This window comes from Chenopodium album, chromosome 3 (genome assembly GCF_948465745.1).
Source record: "Chenopodium album chromosome 3, dcCheAlbu1.1, whole genome shotgun sequence".
Classification (NCBI taxonomy): domain Eukaryota; kingdom Viridiplantae; phylum Streptophyta; class Magnoliopsida; order Caryophyllales; family Amaranthaceae; genus Chenopodium; species Chenopodium album.
The window spans coordinates 72,326,445-72,348,992 of NC_137836.1; positions in this window are offsets into that span (position 1 = coordinate 72,326,445).

Consider the following 22,548-nt stretch of genomic DNA (forward strand, 5'->3'; position numbering starts at 1 on the left):
CATTGGAAATGTTAACTGTTTCTGTATCTTCGATAACTGCTGTTTTATTTTCGTGTTCTTCCATTGCTTTTATTATTTCTTTGTCATTTTTATCATTAGCAAAGCAATATTGATCAGGGCTAGGGGAATGACACGCATCGTAAGCAAAGGTACTCATTTTATTGAATTTATTGGCTAATACATCAAGAGGGGCAAGGTCGGCTGCGACCTCGCCGGAATTATTTGGTCTAGAATGAGAGGACTCAACAAGAGACTCAGGGTTGAACTCTATAGCAGAAAGAGGGTTGGCCTCAGACTCTAAAGACTCGTCTACAGACTTAGATTCAGACTCGGACTCAGACCCAGACGACTCAGACTCATCAAACATAGGACCTTCGCCAGCGGTTATTTCCAACTTCTCTCCACTTGGCGTAGTGATCCTCAATGTCTTGCGTCATCCCCTTAAAATGTTGTCAGCTTGGACAATTAACTCGGAGGGTTCAAAATCCTTGTTTGCTATGACAACTTGAACGAGCTCGGAGTTATCATTGCGGACCGGCTTAGACTCATTCTTTTCCATTCCAAAAAGCAGGTTGATGCCTAGATCATCAGAGCTTGGGCTAGCTGGTTTTTCAGTCGTGAAGAGCTCTTCGTCTTCATCAAGAAAGTCACAATTGAGAAACATCTCGAACCCTGGTTCACGCTTCCCATCGTAGACGAATGGCTCAGGGAATTCATAGCATAGGAAGTCTTCCCCTTCTTTGATGTACTGACCATTGAGGGTGAACGGATATGGATCCATGGCCATTTCCGTCTTTGTGATTCGAGCATTATTGCGAGCCTTCATCTTCAATAAAGCTTGTTTCACATCTTCTTTTGTTGGCTTGAATCCCAGGCCAAAAGTATCCTTCTTGAGTGCACCAGGATGGCCCCAAGATTCAGCCATTTTCTTTTTGAGTCTCAGGGTCATTCCAGGGAAATGTCCTTGCTTCCTCAGAATGGCATTAATATTGGTGTTTGAATAGGGATCGAAGTCAAGATGGCACTTTTCCTCCTCTTCAATCACGAGAACATCATCTAGTGAAAACCCCCAAAGATCTTCATCTTCTTCGTCATGTTCGACATGGACGATAGGAGTGTCAATAACTTGAATGCGCATAGGAGAAGCATCGATAGTAATTGGAACCCCTCCAACTATGGCTTTCACTTTTTGGTGCAGCGATGATGGAATCGCCTTTAGCTCATGAAGCCAGGGGCGTCCTAACAATAGATTGAAAGAGGCCTTAATGTCCACCACCTGAAATTTAGTGCGACGTTCAATGGCCCCAGTAGTTATGTTCAGTATGATAGTACCCACGGCTTGACGGCGAGTATTATCATAAGCGCGAATCCCTTGAGTGGAGGGAGTCAATTCTTTATGCCCAACTTCTTTGCAGTACGGAGTGGGCACACATTGATTGCAGAGCCATTATCAATCAGGCTCATAGGAACATTCATCTGCCTACACACCACAGTGAGGTGTAAGGCCTTATTATGTTGGTCCCCTTCCGGGGGAAGATCCTTGTCAGAAAACGAAATCAGATTGCTAGTACTTGGCAATTCAGTAGTGAGAAAGTTGACCAGTCCTTGAGGAGTCATGTCATCATCAACTCCTATTTTCACCAGAGCATTCATTACAGCCTTTCGATGCTCGTGGGAGGTGGCCAAAAGCTTCCATACATTCATCTCCACCTTGGTCTTTTGCAATTGTTTGACCACGTCGCTGTTCACAGGGTCGATGGGATCAACTATCAGATGTGATTGTGGTGGAGGTGGATTAGGTTGTTGCAACCGTCCACTTCTGGTGAGAACCTTGACCTCAAAGTCCCCCCAAACATCTTCACTTGTGCCAAGAGATGAACAGGCTATATCCTTGAGATAGACGTCTTCATCGTCACTATCCCAAATTCCATTCACTTCTTCAGAACTCGAGACAAATACAACTTTCGGCAGAGGTTCATTCACAGGTTGAATGAGTATTGACGGATCAAAAGAGACTTCATCTCCCATGATAGCCAAAGCATCAGAAAGAGGACCTGTTTGAATGTTAGGCTTCTTGCCCCCTGGAGGGACAGGAAGTTGATTAGCATCAATCAGGTCTTGGATTGCATCCTTCAATCTCCAACACTTCTTAGTATTATGACCCTTTCCTTGATGAAACTTGCAATAAGCATTGGGGTCATAGCTAGCGGTCCTATTCTCTGGTCGAGGTTCTGGAAATGGTCTGATTGGCATAATCAGTCCTTGACCATGCAAACGGTCATAAGCAGCATCATAAGTCATTCCCAAAGGCGTGTAAACCCTCCTTTGCCTTTGGAATCTTTGAGGAGGAGCATTAAGGGCCAGCACATCATTGATAGCAATATTGTTGGTAGCATTATTGGGCTTAGAAGACGAAGAAGAAGGAGTGTCGTTCTTCTTGTTTTTCCAAGTGCTATTATTATTGTTGCTACCAACAGCCTTCATTAGTTCGTTCTCGATATTGATTCCAATATCGTATACAGCTTCAAAGGTACTCAGAGGCAGAAACTTCAAGTGTTGCTTGTACTTATGAGTTAGATTAGCAATGAACAAGCGAACCATTTCTTTCTCCTTGGGGGGATCCACCAAGAGCGCAGTTGTTTCCCTCCACCTGCTTAAGTAAGTGGTGAAGCCTTCATTCTCTTTCTGTTTGAGAATGGAGAGTTCTCATTAAGAAGTCTTGGCCTGAATGTTACACTTGTAACGATTCATAAAGCTTTCAGCAACATCCTCCCAGGTCGCGACATGTTTGGATTCCAAAGAATAGAACCACTGTTGACAGGCATGCTCCAAGGAAAGAGGGAACACCGTAGGGAAGAGTGTCACGTCTGCTCCCTTAAGAGCCATAGTTGCAGAAAAAGCCTTCAAATGGAAAAGCGGATTATCAGTAGGCTTGAATTTGGGAATGTCAGCAGTGGAAAACTTCTCAGGAAGCTTGTATCTTATGGATGAAGAGGTGACAGGCTGTTCCACATAAGTGAATTCTTCGGAAATCTTGCTCATCTGTTCCTTAATCTTGTCCATTGCAGCGGTAGTGACATTGTTTTGACTGTCTTGTTCTACCGTGCTGACTCTAGTGGTGAGTGTCTGCATCATGTTGGACAACTTTTCAATTGTCTTGTTGAGGTTCTCGATGTCTTCCTTAGTAGCCATTGGTTGAAAGTAGACTGGAGATGGATCTTGTGGAGATGATTGAGGTGGTTTCCTTGTACGCCTCTTTGGTATAAGAGGTTGTTGAGGTATTGACTCGAACCTTAACAATCTAACCCTGCTTCTTGACCAAGTGCTGTGACACCGAAACAAACACACCTTTAATGACCAAACTCAACCTTAACCCATCCGGATTAAAAAAAAGGAAATTTTTTTTTATTATTTTTAATTTTTATTAAAAATAAAAAAAATCTATAATTTTGAAATTCTACTTGTTTATATATATTTTTTTTAAATATGGGAGGATACCATCCGACTTAACTCCAAAAAAAACGACACAAAAAACAAGACTACCCTAAAATACGGTCAAAAAGTAGTGCACGACTAAAGAAAAAAGTGTGTGAACACAATATGTGAGTGATTAAGTGAGGTTATGGACGCGTGTTTTGACCGTACAGCTAGACATGACACCAAACTGGACACAACAACCACATATTTTCGCACTGAAACCGAAAAAAAAAACTGACAAGACACTTTTCTTGGGCACCGTGTCACGGTGCAGACTGTCGTGACACGGCGCAGTCTACCGTCAGACGGTAGAAAGCCCCGTGTCACGGCACTATTCACCGTGGCGCGGTAGAACATGTCGTGACACGGTGCACAGTTCCAGGTCATTTTTGTGATTTTTCCAGATTTTAAACGATTTTATGTCCGTACTAATTACTATGTGAGAATAAATACCCTCGGTCATGGGTTAAACAAAAGAGTAAACACATGAAGGTTAGCACCAAATAACCAAATAACATTTAGGCACGATGATGTAAAAAAAAAGTTCGCAACCTAGAGTCAAGATCTATGTTCAACTATTGGTCAAGCTTTGGGTGTCAAAAGGGTACCATGATTAAGAGTTTGGATGCGTTAGCAAGGCAGCCTCCCTTGAGGGTGTATGCTAACGGGCGGCTCCGCGAGTTCGTGACGAAATCGAACTCGACTCCATGGTTTGGGTGGATTTAATAACTCGGATGAACCCTTATTGCCATGAGCGTTTTTGGGTCGATAGAGCTTAAATCCCCCGGGGCTAAGACGCATGTAGAACACATACGTTTTTTCAGAAAAATCGAAGGAAGTTGACTGTGCGAAGAGAGAATAAGCCACCGGACTGATTTTAGGACTGCCGTGACACGGCAAAAATTCCAGTGTCACGGTACTGTGCACCGTCAGACGGTGCACTGTACCGTGACACGGCAGATTTTGCCGTGGCACGGCAGTCAGAAGATCTGACTGGTGCCTTGTTTTTCTTCGTGCGCAACCAAGTTATCCAATTTTTCCTACGGGACAGACCTGAATGCGACGTTAAAACGTCTATGCAGATGCAAAAAAAATGCCAAATTAATCACAGGAATATTTTTTCAAGAATCTTTGAAGTCTCATCCACTCATCTAATTAAATACCGATCACTCAAATCGATAAATAATCAAGAATCCTCCTCAGTGGAGTCGCCAAATTGTAGGCAACATTTGAAGTGCGCCTACGTTAAAAGCATGTTGTGAATATGCTTGGCACTCATAGGAAGTGGGAATTGACATATACGATTAGGGACAAATAAAGTAGGGAGCCGCCAACAAGTTTTTAAGGAACTTGTAAACCGTTCACGGATCACAAAAGGCAACCACGATAAGGGACAACGATAGGCAACAACGATTGACCCGTGAAGGTTACACCCCATTCATAATCCATGAGATTACTAACTCCATATGGTTCGGAACCACGAAAAGGAGGATCGCGGATGATGGTACGAAGTGAGTCATGGAGTCACATTCGCCCGTATTGGCCTCTACTCGATTCTTATATTGAAAAGCATTCCTGTGATCTCAAAGGCATACAAACCAAAATATTCAATTCGCTCCAAACTATTATTTAACTAAATTGGTTGAATATTAATGCACACATTATTCTAAAATATTGGTGATCACTTCAATTAATAACAAGATTAAAAAGGATCATTAACCGGTTGTCCAAATTATCTTATTAGGCGTGATTTTCAATTACATATTCCCTTTAAACATGAAATATAGCGATCAATAAATATAATAAAATAAACATTAATATTGGAAGCAATTTAACCACAATTCCAACAACATAAAATCGTTAGAAAAATAATAGAAATAAAAGGAACATAATTCTTACTTTGATTCTTTTTGTTTGCAACTACAAAATAATAAACGAGTTAGTAAATTCAAGGAAATAATAAAACAATAATTAAATTAAATAAAGTAGAGTCGATTTGGGGCCAAACCCTCAAACAGTTCTACCTTTCACGCCTTGGCTTAAGGACAGAACCACGAGTAAAGTATGGACTCCTTTGAGCACTTGAAGAAGGAATTTTGAAATGAGAAGGATAGGCTAGTGTTTAGGCTAAAGCATAGAAGAGAGAAAAATAAACCTGAGAGTTAATTGATGCCCCGTACATCAGAAAATGAGGGGGTATTTACAGGGAAAATGTGCTGAGGGAGCACACGGAACCCTAAAATGATAAAAACCCTAAAAAAGTATCCCGTGACACGGCAAACTGTACCGTGACACGGGAAGTCCCACCGTCAGACGGGAAACATTCCCGTGACACGGTGCAATTTTTGGTGTGACGCGGGAAATTTTCAGAAAACGGGAAAGAAAACGCGTTAAGGGTTTACGCGGAAAAGACACGGAAATTCCCGTGTCACGGCAGACTTCCCGTGTCACGGGAAATCCCACCGTCAGACAGGACTGATTCCCGTGACACGGTAGGTACCTGCCGTGGCGCGGGAATTCCCAGCCCATTTTTCCGTCTAAATACATTTTTAACCCTAATTTCATTCGGCATTTTAAGTGCCGATTGACAATTTCGGGCCTTTTCTAACTTACTAACATTCGGGCTAAAATAAGAAAATAATTAAATAAAAATAAATAAAAGGTTTGGGCCAAAAATAAATAACAAAACAATAAAATAAAGAAGGTTTGGGCTAAAATTAAATAATAAGTTTGGGCTGAAATTAAAACTATGTTTTTTCCAAACATCAAGACTAATCCATGGACTGTTCAAAAACATGAATTTAATCAAATACGATTTTTTAAGCACTCTCGGGATTAAATACTGAACCCGACCAATAGCGGCGGTGAAAGGTTGTTCATCATCGGGTTTGGTTTTGGGGAAAAATTTTTAGGTGTCTACAGATAGCTCACCAAAAGTACTGAATAAATGACCTTGCTTTTTCAATATATTTACAAAAATGCCATCAGATTAACAAAAATTCGTTTATCTGGCAGATTAACTTGTATTTTCCGATAACAAAGTGTAGATTTGTTGAAATAGTATGTGCTATGTAGAAGATTTGATTCCATGATGATCTGGCTCAATCTGACAACGAGAAATGGTTCAGTTTTAGTCGTTAACTATTTGTATGGACTAGTTTGACTAGCTGATTGTGATGGTATGAAATTGTTTGATCAATTTCTTATAATTAATTGTTTGTGTAAATATGTTTGGTTGTTAGTTGATAATTATTTTTATTGTGTATGTAAAATGACAATGACAAGATAAGCGTAATAACTAATATGTAATTTACTTCAGGAGTTCAGGATATACCAAAAAAAAAAAAAAAAAAAATCAACTTCAATTTAGGATCGAAAATATATTTCCTCTCAAATACCACAAACCTCTCTTTAAAAAAAAAAAAAAAAACTCTTGACCAAAAAAAATTGTCACATTGATACATTTTCATTAAAATAAGACTAAGAAAATACGAAGCGTATTATTTAGGGGAAGTTTCGTGTCAAAAGATAGCTACAATAAAGAGCATGCAACCTATTTTCGAAATTAGTCGAAGAAAATTAAGAATTCCTCTATCTCCTCATCGTCCTAGCTTAGCTCAACTAACAATAATAACCTCGATTAGTTCTTGTGGTGGATCTCCGGGTGGGATTGTGGGCGGCAATATCATCCGAACCTAATGGATTCCTTCCACCCAATCCAGATATATGGATTAATCTAAATGTATACGGATATTAATTAAACAAATTATCAATAGATCCGAGAAACGAATTAGGTCAGATTTGGGTGGATATCCATCCATCCTATCACCCAACCCATCCTCCCGTCCGTTCCTTTTGTTGATTAAGGTTTTACCATTTCTCTCACAATAGGAATAGAGAGAATAATTTTTTAAAAAAATAATCTTATGTCTATTTGCATTATTGTTAAGGATTGAATTGTGTTTTATTTTCGTAAAAAGCATCAAATAATATTAGAATGATTTATCAAAGTTTAATTTAATTATTACTTCATTCTCAAAACTTAATTTTCATTTTACAAGTGTATAAATACATTTATATACTTTTGTTCACATGATCCATACATAGATGATGAGTGAATCAAATACTACGTATAAACAAATTGATGAAAAGTAAATTTAATGATGGGTACTTGGATCAGGCGGCGGATAAATCATTAATGACCGAAGGGCTAAAACATGAGGCGACTCATTTCCGATTCATTGCCACCCCTGGGTTGGAGCAAATCGAACAATTATGAAATTCTGATATGATGGACCACTATCTGAGAGCCTGTTCACTTCAGCTTAATTTTATTTTAGCTCCAATCAGTTCAGCTCCAATCAGTTCAGTTCAGTTCAGCTCCAATCAGTTCAGTTTAATTTGGTTCAATTCAGCTCTAATTAGTTTAATTCAATTCAGTTCATCTTATTTCATTAGATGTGAACATGCCCCGAATACTTGTATCATAATTTAAAGGAGGAGCCATAATGCCAAATGTAAACATACATCAAGAATATTGTAGTGAAAAGTAGACTTTTAGGCACCTTTTCCTCCCTTTTTAGAGTTTTTGCAACCATTGGGTCCTTTTAATTTTGACATTTTTTATTATGACATACCACGCACACATGCCACATTGATGAATACGATCGATCTGATATGAGAAAATAAACTTTATGATATAATATGATGTCATAGCTACTTTTTATAAACATAATCTTTAACAATTTAACATAATTAGGTACATAGTCGCACAACAATATAACACTATAAGATCCTGTGCACCTTACCTTATAAAAATAATACTCATATTATGTAAAATTAATTTCAATTCAGTAAAATTAAGTTTAATTTAGCAAAACATAATTTTAATTCACTAAAAAATAAATTTAGTTTAGTAAAAATCAGTAACTTTAAGGAATAAATAAATAGAATAGATAATAGTCTAAATAATTTCAATACAGTAAAATCAATTAAAAAAAAATAATTCAATTCAACAAAAGTAATTTCAGTTCAGCAAGTAAGGTGAAGTAAACAGAGTCTAATTGTTAATGCATAAGTTTAACCATTACAGTAAAATATTACCTCGGTATCGTATTATTTGTGACATTTGTCGAAAATACTTGTTTTATATTATTTGCAACAATTTTTTTTTTATTTATAATTTGTCATTTCTCTTAATCACTCTTCTCATCACATGCATCTCTATCTTTCTCTCCTCAGTAGAACACTCACAAACAAATTTTACCTAACAATCTGTACAACCATACATCTAAAGTTGCAAATAATACAAAACAGAGTTAGTATATAATACTCTGTAAAATATTTGTAAAAATTAGTAAAATTTGATATTATGAAAGTAAATATTAATGCCTACGCTATTTAAGTAATATTTTATTGTACATGAAAACATTTAATTCAATTGATAAATTTTTCAAAAAAAATTAAACTTAAAATGAGTAAATTAATAGTGTAAAAAGTTAAAAAAATATCAACAATTCAGATATGAAATTAATATTAGTAAAAATTATAAAAATTATTTTTATTGTTGAAAATAGGATGTTTTTACAGCGGTTGTTTGAAGACTATCATATTATTTAATAATACATAATATGATCAGTTTATTTTTTCACATTATAAAGTGGACACAATTAGTCTTCTTATATCTACAATGCAAATATATTTTTTAAAAATTTTAATCCGACATAAATTAAATATTTTTCGAGAATCTATAAATTAAGAATAAAAATTATATAAATGAAACTAAAAATTTGATAAATTAAAAAACTGTTGATAATACTATTTTATAGCAATAATAAATTATTACAATTAATTACATGGGAAAAAATTGTGTTAATTATGAATTACATAATCATAAAACTTTATGGTAGTCATATTTCAAACGACTATTATAAAATTTTTAGTGAATATATGTATTATTACTAATTTAATAACATCTTACATGCTAATACTTGTGTTTTATGTATTATTTTGTAGTAAAAACAAAATAATAATAATAATAATTAAATATACAATTTATTACATAAAATATACTATTATTATTTAATGTATATTAATAATGTACGTTAAATAATAATAGTAAAAATAAAAAGAATAGACAGTAAATATACAATTTATTATACCAATTTATTCGCGAATTGTCGATAAATTATCAACTTAATACTAAAAAAGAAATATATTAAATGTTAATATTGCAGCCCTAAGGGCAGCATTGCCGCCGGCCCTACATATAGCATTACCCTAATAATAATAATAATAATAATAATAATAATAATAATAATAATAAACAGTCAAAGTTAATACTTATCAACACATGAACTTGATATGAAAAGTCAAGAAATAAAAAATCAATAAAGGCAATATATTGAGTAGGATCAAGAGAATGCAGGTAAAGAATTGTGAGCTCCAATCTATGATGACAAACATTGCAATCATACTCACATCCAAATATGAAATCCACTAGATTAATAATTAACTACGTAATCCATCATCTTTAACAACTTCAAATTAACTGTAAAGCACATTCTTTGTTTCTTTCTTTTTTCTCTGATCTCTTTTTACAGGCTCTCTAAAATCTGACCTCATATATTATATAGTCATCTACAACTAATACTAGATTACAAGTATCTTGATTCTTAATGCTAAAAATTTGGTGTTTTTTTTTTTTTTTTTTTTAAGCATTAAGTATTACGTAGTATTCTAAATTTTTTAAGAGACGATTCAAAGTATATCCCTTTGCCCCTTTTTTGAATTTTGTACTTTGTACATAATGTAGTGGTGTCTGTGGTGATGTAATTCATTACTCTATTCTCTTAAACAATTTATTTGGTTGACATATGCGAGCGTGCACACACACAAAAAAAAAAAAAAAAAAAAAAAAAAAAAAAAAAAAAAAAGCTATCAAAAGACTGGATTTATCATATTCATGTTCATATAAAATAATAGACATACATATTGATTAATGAAAAAAATTTGACGTTGACACAACCAACTTAATTGAACTTGTCGAAATCTGATCACTAATCTTAAATGTTTAATTAATTAGTTAGTTGTCTATCCAATATGTTATATCTTTGTATCAATTCAAGTCAAGGGGGTATAGCCAATGTTCTTTTGAGTTTTGGGCAGAGCAGAGCTGAGTAGAGTAGAGCAGGGCAAAGCAGAGCATAGTAGATTTAAGCATTCTTCTTCTTCTTCTTCTTCTTCTTCTTATTATTATTATTATTATTATTATTATTATTATTATTATTATTATTATTATTATTATTATTATTATTATTATTATTATTATTATCATCATCATCATCTATAAATTAAATATTACTTATTATTTTAGAAACACGGTTCTTAAAAGTCGCAAGAACCTAGCGCTCTCTCTTTCCCCCAAAAAACCCAACCGTCTCTCTCAAAATCGCTCCGGCCATGAGGCTCGCCGGCGGGTGTGCGGCTCACCGCCCATGCCACAACGTCGGCGAGCCTCCGATCTACCTCCTTATGGTGTTTCTTTCTTTTTTCGCTTTGGTTTTTTGTCCGGTCGACCTATCAATTTGCGCCACTCCCCCTTTTCGATTGCCGCTATTCCTCACCGGCCTTGTTGCCGGCTTGTCGCCGCTCTTATTTTTCGCTTCCCCGCCGTGTCTCTGCTCCACCGCCTTGGCCGTCGTTGCGACGTTTTGCAGGAGAACGAGGAGGGAGAGTTATCTCCCTCTGAGTCCCTCGCATATGGTCGTTCTCAGTCTGGTGTTTCCAGCCGTCGTTGCCGCGGTTCAGGGGTGTGTGGGGTTTGGGCTTCTCGGGCGGGTCCCTGCGGGTCGGGCTTTCCTGTACGATCGTATGTGGGTTGGGTTGGTGAACCTCGGTGCTTGGATGGTGGTGCTCGGATTGGCTGCGGGGTCGTTTGCTAGGGTTTCGTTTGTAGTTCTCGTTTTTAATTTTCTTTCTGTTTTTTATTTTAGTCGTTGTGTGTGTTGTTCTTTCGGGTTTGTTATTTTTTTCTTCTTGTGTGGTGCGTTTTTGTGCTATGGGGTGTGCAGATCGGTGTGCTGATCTTCTGGTGCAGGATTTGAACCGGGTTTTTTTGCTATGGGGCTTTGGTTTGATCTTCTTTTGGTTTGGGCTGAAGGGTTATGCTTCCAAGCTGGAGTCCGTGTTTGAATCGGAGATTGTATTGTCAATGGTGAAGTGTACGACACCCACTACAAGAAAATAACCTTTTCGTAGCATTATTTTAACCTTTAGTATCGATTGTAATTGCAACAAAAAGCTTTCCCAACAAATGGTCATTCGATACAATATCCCTCGTTGCCTTAGCCTTTAGTAGTGGTTTTAAATATCGTTGGGGTTGGCCTCAATAATCAATACGAAAAACTACAACCAATCGTGGTGATTATTGTAGCGATTACAATCGCTATAAATGTTTAACTCATTTTCTTAAAAAAAAAAAAAAAACTTGCGTATGATCTTTACAAGATTCGAACATGCAACCTCAAACTCTTATATTAAATGTTTCACCAATAAGCTATGACATATTTTATGTACTCTTTGTCAAACAATATTTATATATCTAGTGTTGAAAAGGCTTTTCGTATCGATTATTAGGATTTAGTGGCGATTGTAAATGATACGATTTCTCAAAATTATATAAATGTGTAAAAATAGTGTGGATATGTATTATATGTTTTCCGTATCGAATTTATATGGGAAAACCATGGTGATTGTAAAAATGATACGACATCCTTAATTATTTCACAAACATACTTTCATATTGTAGCGAATGTACAATCGCTACGAAATAATCGCTACGAAAAGTGATTTTTCTTGTAGTGTCCAAGTTTGATTTCAGGTCGAGGAGTACAGGATTCTGAGTAAATGAAGGTTCACGTCAGAAACTACAGCTTATTGCCAGACCCCCTTGCAAGAAGCTGCATAGGACAGCGTTATATGAGTCAAGGGTATTTCAGAAAGTCATTTTGCGCGTGCAATTGTAGTTTATTTTATTCCGAACTTGAAATTGTTTCATTGGTCTTTGTATTGTTCGATTACGATTTCTTATGTAAGTGTCGTATGGCTTATTATTAATGAATTTTAATCTCCCCCCTCAAAAAATAAAATAAAATAAATATTACTTATTATTAATAAATATTAATAATTTTTATTTTTATTTTTATTTTAATTAAATATTAATTATTATTAATTATTATTTTTAAGCAGAGCAATTAAGTAGAGCAGAGCAGAGCAGATTTTAGCAGAATAAAGCAAAGCAACTCTAAAGAACAGGCCTAAGTTTGCTAACTAAACTCATATGAAATATATAACTTTATTTTTTCTAAAATTCTTGACATTAGTAAAGTAAGTGGGTAAAGCCATTTGTGTTAATTCGGACAAAAAACTTAACACTTACCCACACTAACCCAATTATTAGAACACTAAAACTCAAGTTGGAAAACTTATCACTAACCCACTTATTTTGTATCCAGTTTCCGAACATTGGAATTATGGGGAATTGGGGACAATGGCAATGGAGGAGACTTAACAAGTACTCCCTTCATGTTTTAATAATTATGGGAAATTCTCATTGGTAGTCTCGTACTTTTGCTTATTTCCATTGATAGCCACTTTTTATATGAATTATCTTTAGTAGCCTCAAACTTTTAAAATTTTACTTCTGTAGCCATATTTAGCTAAAACTGCTAAGTCATTGTTAAGTTTAACTGAGATTAGTTTTATAATAATTAAAAATACTTAACTAAAGTTAGTTATCTCATAATTGAATTAATCTTAAATAAATAAAAATAAAAAACAATTTCCCCTAACCAGCCCAGCCATCCCCTCCCGTCTCCACCTCCACTGCCGACGACGACGCCGATGCCCAATTCCCGACAACCCAACCATAATTCACAACACCCCAACCCCAATTCCCGATACCTCAATCCTGATTCTCGAAAACCCCAGGCCCAATTTCCGAACACCTCAGCCCCTCCTCTCTCGCACACTAAACCGGCAAACCCCTCAACACTAGCCAGCCAGCAAACAACCAAGGTTTTTTAATGTTAACTGAGTGACTGATGGAGATGGTTGGTGAGGACGAATGGTGATGGTTGAATGAGGTAAGATCGTGAGCAGCCAAAGAAAGGAAAGAGGAACATGGTTGGTTGGTTATGAGGGTTTTCATAGTAAGTGGGAAAGAGAAAAAAAAATGTGAATTTGTGGTGTATTGGAGGTTGTGGTGGATTAAGGGGGATGGGAGGGACGACTGAGGGTGGGGAGAGTAGCGGCGGCGCCGACAGAGGAGGATGAAGATGGGACCAGGTGAGGGAGATGGTGAGATGGATAGGGCCTAGTGCGTGACTGTGTGGAGAGAAGGGGTGATTAAAAAAAATATTTTTTTAAAAGCAAAGAAATTAAATTAAAATTACTTTAGTTAAATTTTAACACCCACTTAACGGTTTATAGTAAATATGGCTACGGAAGTAAAATTTTAAAAGTTTGAGGCTACCAAAGATAATTAATATAAAAAGTAGCTACCAATGAAAATAAGCAAAAGTACAAGGCTACCAATGAGAATTTCCCTTTAATAAATGTTACAGTTTGACTAAATACGCATGGTGAGACATGTGACTATAGATTTATCTAATTACAAGTATATGTTAGTAAAATTATACTCGTATGAAAATTAATACTTCCTCCGGGTTTTTTTTTTTTTTTTTTAATTGCACCATAGGAGTTTAACACAAAATTTTTGGTAGTAGGAAAAAGGATGAGAGAGAAAGGTAAAAATACAAGATTGCCTATGTAATAGTATACATAAACTAAAAAATCAAGTGTGAAAAAGTAAGGGTATATTTGGTATTTGTAGTATGAATACAAATATTTCTTTTCCTAATATAGAAATGGTGCAATATTTGTGATATTTCCTTAAAAGGTAAGTGGTGCAATATTCAAAAAACGGAGGAAGTACGATAACATTTGTTATATATATATATATATATATATATATATATATATATATATATATATATATATATATATATATATATATATATATGTAAATTAATCAAATCAAAATCATTATGTGAATAGTGAAAAAAGTCAAACTGTAACACTTATTAAAACAGGAGTAGGAGGGTTGTTTGCCTTGTAAGAAAAACCCACCAGTTGTAACACCCCCGATTTACTAACTAATAATAAATAATAAATAAAGGAAAAATAGACAACATTTAAATAAAATTGCGGAAACATACACCTAAATCGGAAGTATTACCGCCACATTCAACAAACTGTCAAGTGTTAAGGCTTACAGTACAAAATCCCAATAATTACAACCCAATAAACTAGGTGAGCTATTTATACAACTTTTCAAACTCGATATAAAAATACTAATCGATCACTTGAGCTCCTTTAGCTACGATCACTTGAGCAACCTGCTTAAACAATCTTGACTGCTCACCATTAAGGACAAATTCCAAAATAGATCGTCGCAAGGCCACCATAAGAAAAAGATATGGCCGCAAACACAAGTAGCACAACAAAATAACACACATACACATCAGCAAAAGCTGAGTAATCACCACATATCAGAATACAAAGAATAATATAATAATTAACATTACTAGATTAATTAAACAATGTAGTTCAAAACTACATTACACATGTACTCTGAAAATAACCTTTATCAACTCAACCTCGAATAATAATACGAACTTTAACTCAATTAACTCATATAACCCATAAGTGTGTCATGCTCGTTGTTCTATACCTATCCTTGGACATGGGTAATTCGAATAAAACCAACAAGTATAAAAACTTGAATACTCCCAATAACCAGAAAACACCTTAAACCAGACCACATACGGGTCAATTCCCACTGTAGGGGACCATAGAAAAACAAATAATAAAGATTGTACCTCATTCTTAACTCATGATCATTATCTCATTACCAACATGTCAAGGACTAAGGTTTATAACACCGAGCCTCAAACCAATAACAAAATAATAATTTTAAACCTTTTGATCTCATACTTTGATCAAATAATCATTTACAAACTAATAAGCAATATCGATCTCAATAATGGCACATTATCCCAAAAATAAATAAAAATATGACAATCTGATTCATAAAACGTCTCAACCCTTATAGGGAAATAATTCTAATACCCAAATATAATCAATTCTCAACCCAATATTAATACTCTGCATTAATAGCCCTGAACCTCAAAACAATACTCCCTAGAACAACTACATTAAAACCTTCAAATTATAACAAAATCAATATAATCAATAATACAACAAAATAATACGACGATTAAATCATATATCACAACATATTAACAATATATACAATAATTGATCATATGAATAAAAATTGTATAAACCTACACATAATAAGACGAATTATAACAAAGCCAAAACTCCAAGAAAATTTCGTGTGGTTACATAAAATAAATAATACAATCAAATTATAAACAAACGATCTAAGGGTTGATAGTGTGATTACCTTCCGAAAATAATTAAGCAAATATAAGAACAAGATACTCCACGATTAACAACAACTCACGCAAGGTACTCCACCAATTCACAAATCACAAAACTTATAATTTTGGGGAAAAGTAATGATAATGGGTTTGATCAAGAGTTTTATGAAGATAAATACTTATCATATGAATTCATGGCAATATGGCTACTGCTAGCTATAACCCACGAGAAAGGAATTTTAATATCAAAACTTACGGCCGCACAAATAGTAATAGGATTAAAATAGTTTATATACGCTTAGAAAAATAAAGAGGCATATTTAAATTAAAATAGGATTTTAAACCTTTTCGAACTTTAGAATAAAAATATGAGATTAAAAAAGTTATATAATAAATAAAAATAAACTATATTTTTATAAAATATATTATATAAAATCATAAAATATTCGGGTATTACACCAGTACAATCATGACTTCAATAAGTCTATTGTAGACCCTGGTCTATATAGAATAAATGGACCACTGGCCCATATACACTACAAACCCCAAATCTTGCGGCTCAAACACTCTCAAAATTTCTTCAGTTTATTTCTTTTTGTTATTTTGCTCTAACAAACATATCTCTCTCCTCTGTAATTGACGAATCGCCATGAAAGAAAACAAGAAAAAGGTCTAGAAAGGTAATTAAATATTTGAACAACTTAAAATTTCTTTAGATTTCTTTAGATTTGTTAATTGATTTCCTTTGAACTTGTTGTAATTTGTTAAAATTAATTAAATTTTGGTAATTTGTGTATAATTTCTAAACATTTTTCACATTTTTTTGACAAATTATTCTACAAGTAGTGATGAAGATGAATTGTTGAAGCTAATCCGATCGATTTCAAGGCGTGCAATGGTATATTTTTACTAAATGTTCAAAATTTGCGATGTTCAGATTTTTTTACTAAAAGTTCAAATTAAAATTTGAAATTGTTCAGGTTTTTTTTACTAAATGTTCAAAAGTAAAGGTGTGATATATTGCGATTGTTCATATATTTTTAATAAATGTTCAAAATTTTCAATGTTCAGTTCGTATTTTTTTTTACTAAATGTTCAAAATTCGCAATCGTTCAGATTTTTTTTACCAAATGTACAAAAGTATAGGCGTAGTACATTGCAATTTTTTTTAGATATTTTTACTAAATGTTCAGAACTTTCGATGTTCAGTTCAGATTTTCTTTTTTTTTTTTTTTTTTTACCAAATGTTTAAAATTTGCAATCGTTCATATTTTTTACTAAATGTTCAAAAGTATAGGTGTGGTACAACGCGATTGTTCAAATACTGTTACAAAATGTTCAAAAATTTTGATGTTCAGTTCAGATTTTTTTTTTACTAAATGTTCAAAATTTGTAATCATTTAGATTTTTTTTAGTAAATATTCAAAAGTATAGGCGTGTTACATTGTGATTGTTCAGATTCTTTTACTAAATGTTCAAAAATTTTAATGTTTAGTTCGGATTTTTTTTTACTAAATGTTCAAAATTTGTAATCGTTCAGATTTTTTTTACTAAATGTTCAAAAGTATCGGCGTAGTACATTGCGATTGTTCAGATATTTTTACTAAATGTTCAAAACTTTCGATGTTCAGTTCAGTTTTTGTTTGTTTTTTTTTTTTTTTTTTTTTTTTCTAAATGTTCAAAATTTGCAATCGTTCAGTTTTTTTTACTAAATGTTCAAAAGTATAGACGTGGTACATTACGATTGTTCATATATTTTTATTAAATGTTCAAAATTTTCGATGTTAAGTTCAGATTTTTTTTTTACTAAATGTTCAAAATTTGCAATGTCCAATTTTTTTGTACAAAATTAATCGATCAAATTAATGACAACAATAAAAAAATATCAATTAATCGACCATATTGGATTACGATTGAAATCGATCAGATTAAGTGCAACAAATTCAATTAATATTAAACAATAATTTCATCCACAAATTCATTGTAAAATCAAAAAATTAATTAATACTAGATGAAGCCCGTGCGATGCACGGTTTGTTTGAATTTTTTAAAATAATTTTTTTATATATATATTTATGTGCTAAAATTTGTTATATATTTAGATAAAATTCCTGATATCAAAAGATAATATTTTATATTTAATTAATTTAAACTTTAAAATCTCATTCGTCAATTTTGCTTACGTGTCAGTTAAATTATTTAATTCTAAAAGAAATTAATAATCTCGTATTTAATTGGCTACCACTAAAATTTATTATCCTACGTGGCGCGTTGAAAAAATTAAATCTTATGTGGCTCTCTAAAAACTCGGGGAAAAACTCCCCTTTATATATATATATATATATATATATATATATATATATATATATATATATATATATATATATATATATATATATATATATATATATATATTAGATTGATCACAATGAATTCATAATAACTAATCTAGATTAATCTCTTCAAGAATATCGACAATTTCCATCACGTTAAATGTAGAAAATTAATGGGAAAAAAAATCAAGGGAATAGAGGAGAGAGAAAATAAGAATTTGAAAAAAAAAATTAAAGGAATGAATTAAAATCGAGAAAGAAATAAAAAGAGATCAGATTTTGTTTTTTTTTTTTTTAAAAAAAAAAGAGAGAGAGAGAGAGAGAGAGAGATTTTGTATAGAAGGAACAAAAAATTAACAAAAAAAAAAGGAAGAAGAAGATGTAAAGGTGCAGGAAGAAGAATGAGTTGAGTAGAGTAGAGTTGTATTTTATTTGTATAGAGGTGTCTTTAGGTGGTGGTCCATCTATTTTAGATGAACCAAGGTTGCGCATATTCTTAGGTGTAACCTCCTGCACCTAGAAATAGGTGTCACTGCTCAAAATGCATGAGAATCTACATAAAACGCAGCCCACTTATATTGTGTTCTCTAATGTTTCTTCCCGCCCAAGTTTCTTGGTTTCCTTTTTCAAATTTTTTGGTTTCCTCTTTTCCAATTCTTTCTCTTCTCCTATCTTTCCTAATTCTCATCAAAGTTTTCCATTACAATTTTCATTACTATATTTTGTTCTCTTTTTTTTTTTTTTTTTTGGACAAATTATTCTCTCCTCTGTTTTTTTTCCTCTTTTGTTTCAATTTTTTTCGAGTCAATTTTTCAATTGAATTTATTATGTGGTGAATTTGTGCTTAATTTTGATTGATTAAGTTTATCTAATTTTTGAATTCATATGAATTGATTTTTTTTTTTAACTTCGATCAATTTCATTTCTGTATGAATTTCATCTAACTTTTTGCATTTTTTTTTATCAATGAACATAATTATGCAAAATATGAACATATGCATAGGTTCCCTTAAATGTGAACATTAACTTTTCATAAAGTGAACATAGGCATAAAAAATTGGAACATATGCATTGCAGAAAGTAAATATAACAATTCAAAATATGAACGTAAGCATTAATTTCCTTAAAGTGAATATAAGCATTTAAAAGGTGAACATATGCGTAAAAAATATGAACACATGCATTCAAGAAAGAGAACATATGCATAAATAGGCTTAATGAGAATATTTCATGAACAACAAATATTTACTATGAATATTTACATTATGAACATATGCATAGGTTCCTTTAAATGTGAACATTAGCTTTTCAGAAAGTGAACATAGACATAAAAAATATGAACTTATGCCTTTCAGAAAGTGAACATAACATTTCAAATATGAACGTAAGCATTGGTTTTCGATCTTAAAGTGAATATAAACATTTAAAATGTGAACATATACCTAAAAAAATATGAACATAAACATTTAAGAAAGACAACATATGCATAAATAGATTTAATTAATATTTCATGAACAACACATATTTACATTATGAATATTTGAAATTATATATGAACATATAAAATATTAGGAAAAATTCATACCATTAATCCCAACTATTGGATGTCTTCTCATATTAATCCCAACTATGGGTTATTCTAGAATAATCTCAACTATGGGAGGTGTCTTCTAGAATTGATTTGTGACCTGTTTTAACTTATTAAACCGGTTGTTTGTATGAGGTGGCATATTGTGATTGACTTATACTTTTTTTTTTTAAACAATCTGCAATAATATATCTTACAAAAAAAAATCGACCCTGTCCTTTTTAAATTATTGAGTTCAGGGAAGAAGACAGAAAGAGAAGAGCTTACATTGTTGATTGATGAACATGACAGCAATGAGAAAAATTCCAATACAACAAGATACAACTACTGTACAACCTATCTATACTACTTATATAAACTATCATTGCCGTTTATGATTTTTCATTATATAAATTATTGTTGTTTGTCCATTGATTTTAAATGAAAAAACACAACAATAATTACTTTTTAATGAAGAGGAGAGAAATTAGGGGCAAGATGAAGTAAAGGAATGAAAATGCAATGGAAATATGAGGGATCGGAGGAGCTGAACTTGATCGGTGCGTGTTGAGTAAAAGTAGTAATACGACAATACGCTGATCAGTGGTGTAGATATGGTGTGCGGTGTTTTGTGGCTAACAAAGAAAGCGATAAATGGTGGTTATTTGTTCAAACCACCCACCGAAAGGAAAAAAAATGGGAAGGTCGTGATCGCAGCCGAGGTCGACAGTGGTCAACAATGGCATTAAGAGGAGAGAGCAGCAAAGGAGACATTGAGCCATTAAGGGCAAGCAAAAAAATGGTGCACATACGTATGTGGCTGGGTGGTTGAGGGGAGCAAAATAGGAGTGGTGGACCGGTGGTTATGGAGCTGGGCAAGGGGAGGAGAGAGAGTGATGTTTAAAATAAAAATATAAAAAAAAACTTTACCTGCTTAACCGGTTACAAGTCATACCGGATCATTTTTGGAAGACACTCTTCATAGTTGGGATTATTCTATAATAATCCATAGTTGGGATTAATTTGGGAAGACTATCAATAGTTGGGATTAATCATGTGAATTTTTCCAAAATATTATTATGAATATAATGCATTTAATTATGAACATAAATATCTGAAGAAATAAAAAATAATATGATTATGAAACATATGCATTATAAGTATTAAATGTTCATTTTTTTACATGATCATTTTTTATTATTAAATGTTCATTTTTTTCATGTTCATATTTTTTAACTAAATGTTCATTTTGTAGAGCGTAGTGTTGATTTTGGCGGATCGCGGATATGTTGTTTGGGTTAATAATTTGGGCCGCACGTTTTGAGCATTCCCTTGTTGCACCTATCTTAGGTGCATCCTGCCAATTGTCAAGGTTCAATTGGTCTTGGCTGCACTCTAGTGCAGCTAAGATAGCTACAACAAGTGAAGCCCAAAACGCGCGGCCCAAAAAAATGAATATTTAGTTGAAAAATATGAACATGAAAAAAAATGAACATATAAAAACAAAAAATGAACACGTAAAAAAAAATGAACATTTAATACTAAAAAGTGAACATGTTACAAGGAAATGATAATTTATTAAAATGAATCTAATTATCATATAATCATAAATTTGCTAGAACACGACCTTAAAAATGAACATTTAGTTAGAAAAATGAACACATAAAAAAAAAAAAAAGAATATTCAGTAATAAAAAGTGAACATGTCAAAAAAAAAAAAGAAATGAACATTTAGTATATTAGAAATGAACCTTTATCATACAACCATAAAATTGAGATCATATACATTGGAAATTCTCCAACTTAAGGGCAAATTCATTGTACATATCATATACTTCTTCATCACTTCTTAGTTGTTTCTTCACTAATTCAGAGTCTTTATCTTCTACAAACACAATTAATCTGTATTCACTAAAATATAACAAATAATCAGAATTTTCATAATCATCACAAAATTTCTTCATAATAATTATTTAGAATGTTTGTAATATATATAATCATCAATACAATACTTAAAAATATAAATAATATTCACTCTATATGTCATATATGTGTTCATAATCAATAACAGATATGTTCGTAAAGAATAACGAAACATATATATTCATAATAAATTGTTCAGATTTTCAACATAAATGTTCAGATAGTTTAACTTTCAACGTATTATATTTTACTTTCAACCTAATAAAAATGAACATTTAGTATTAAAAAATGAACACTTATAAAATGAATATGTAACAAAAAGTTATGAACATTTAGGATATTAAAATGAACATGATTTTCATAAAGGTTCAAATTCATTGTACATAATTATTAATGAAAAATAAAGATAAAATAAATTGTCGAAATATGTTCATTTTTTATGTATTTAATATTCATTTTCGGTGTACTTAATGCTCATTTTGTAAAAGATGTTCATTTTAAATTCCTACGTATTCAGTTTTTTTTTACAGAAATTATATTCAAGATCGATTGTAATTATTGAAACTCTAAAAAATTGATTATAAACCTTAAATATAATCTTGATTCATCATAGAGAAAATAATTATTGATTTGTAACATGATTAGAAATCAAAAGAAAAAAATCAAAAGAGAGAGAAAAAGATAGGGGAGAGAGAAAATAACTACAAATTAAGCAATACAATTGATATTAATTAACAAT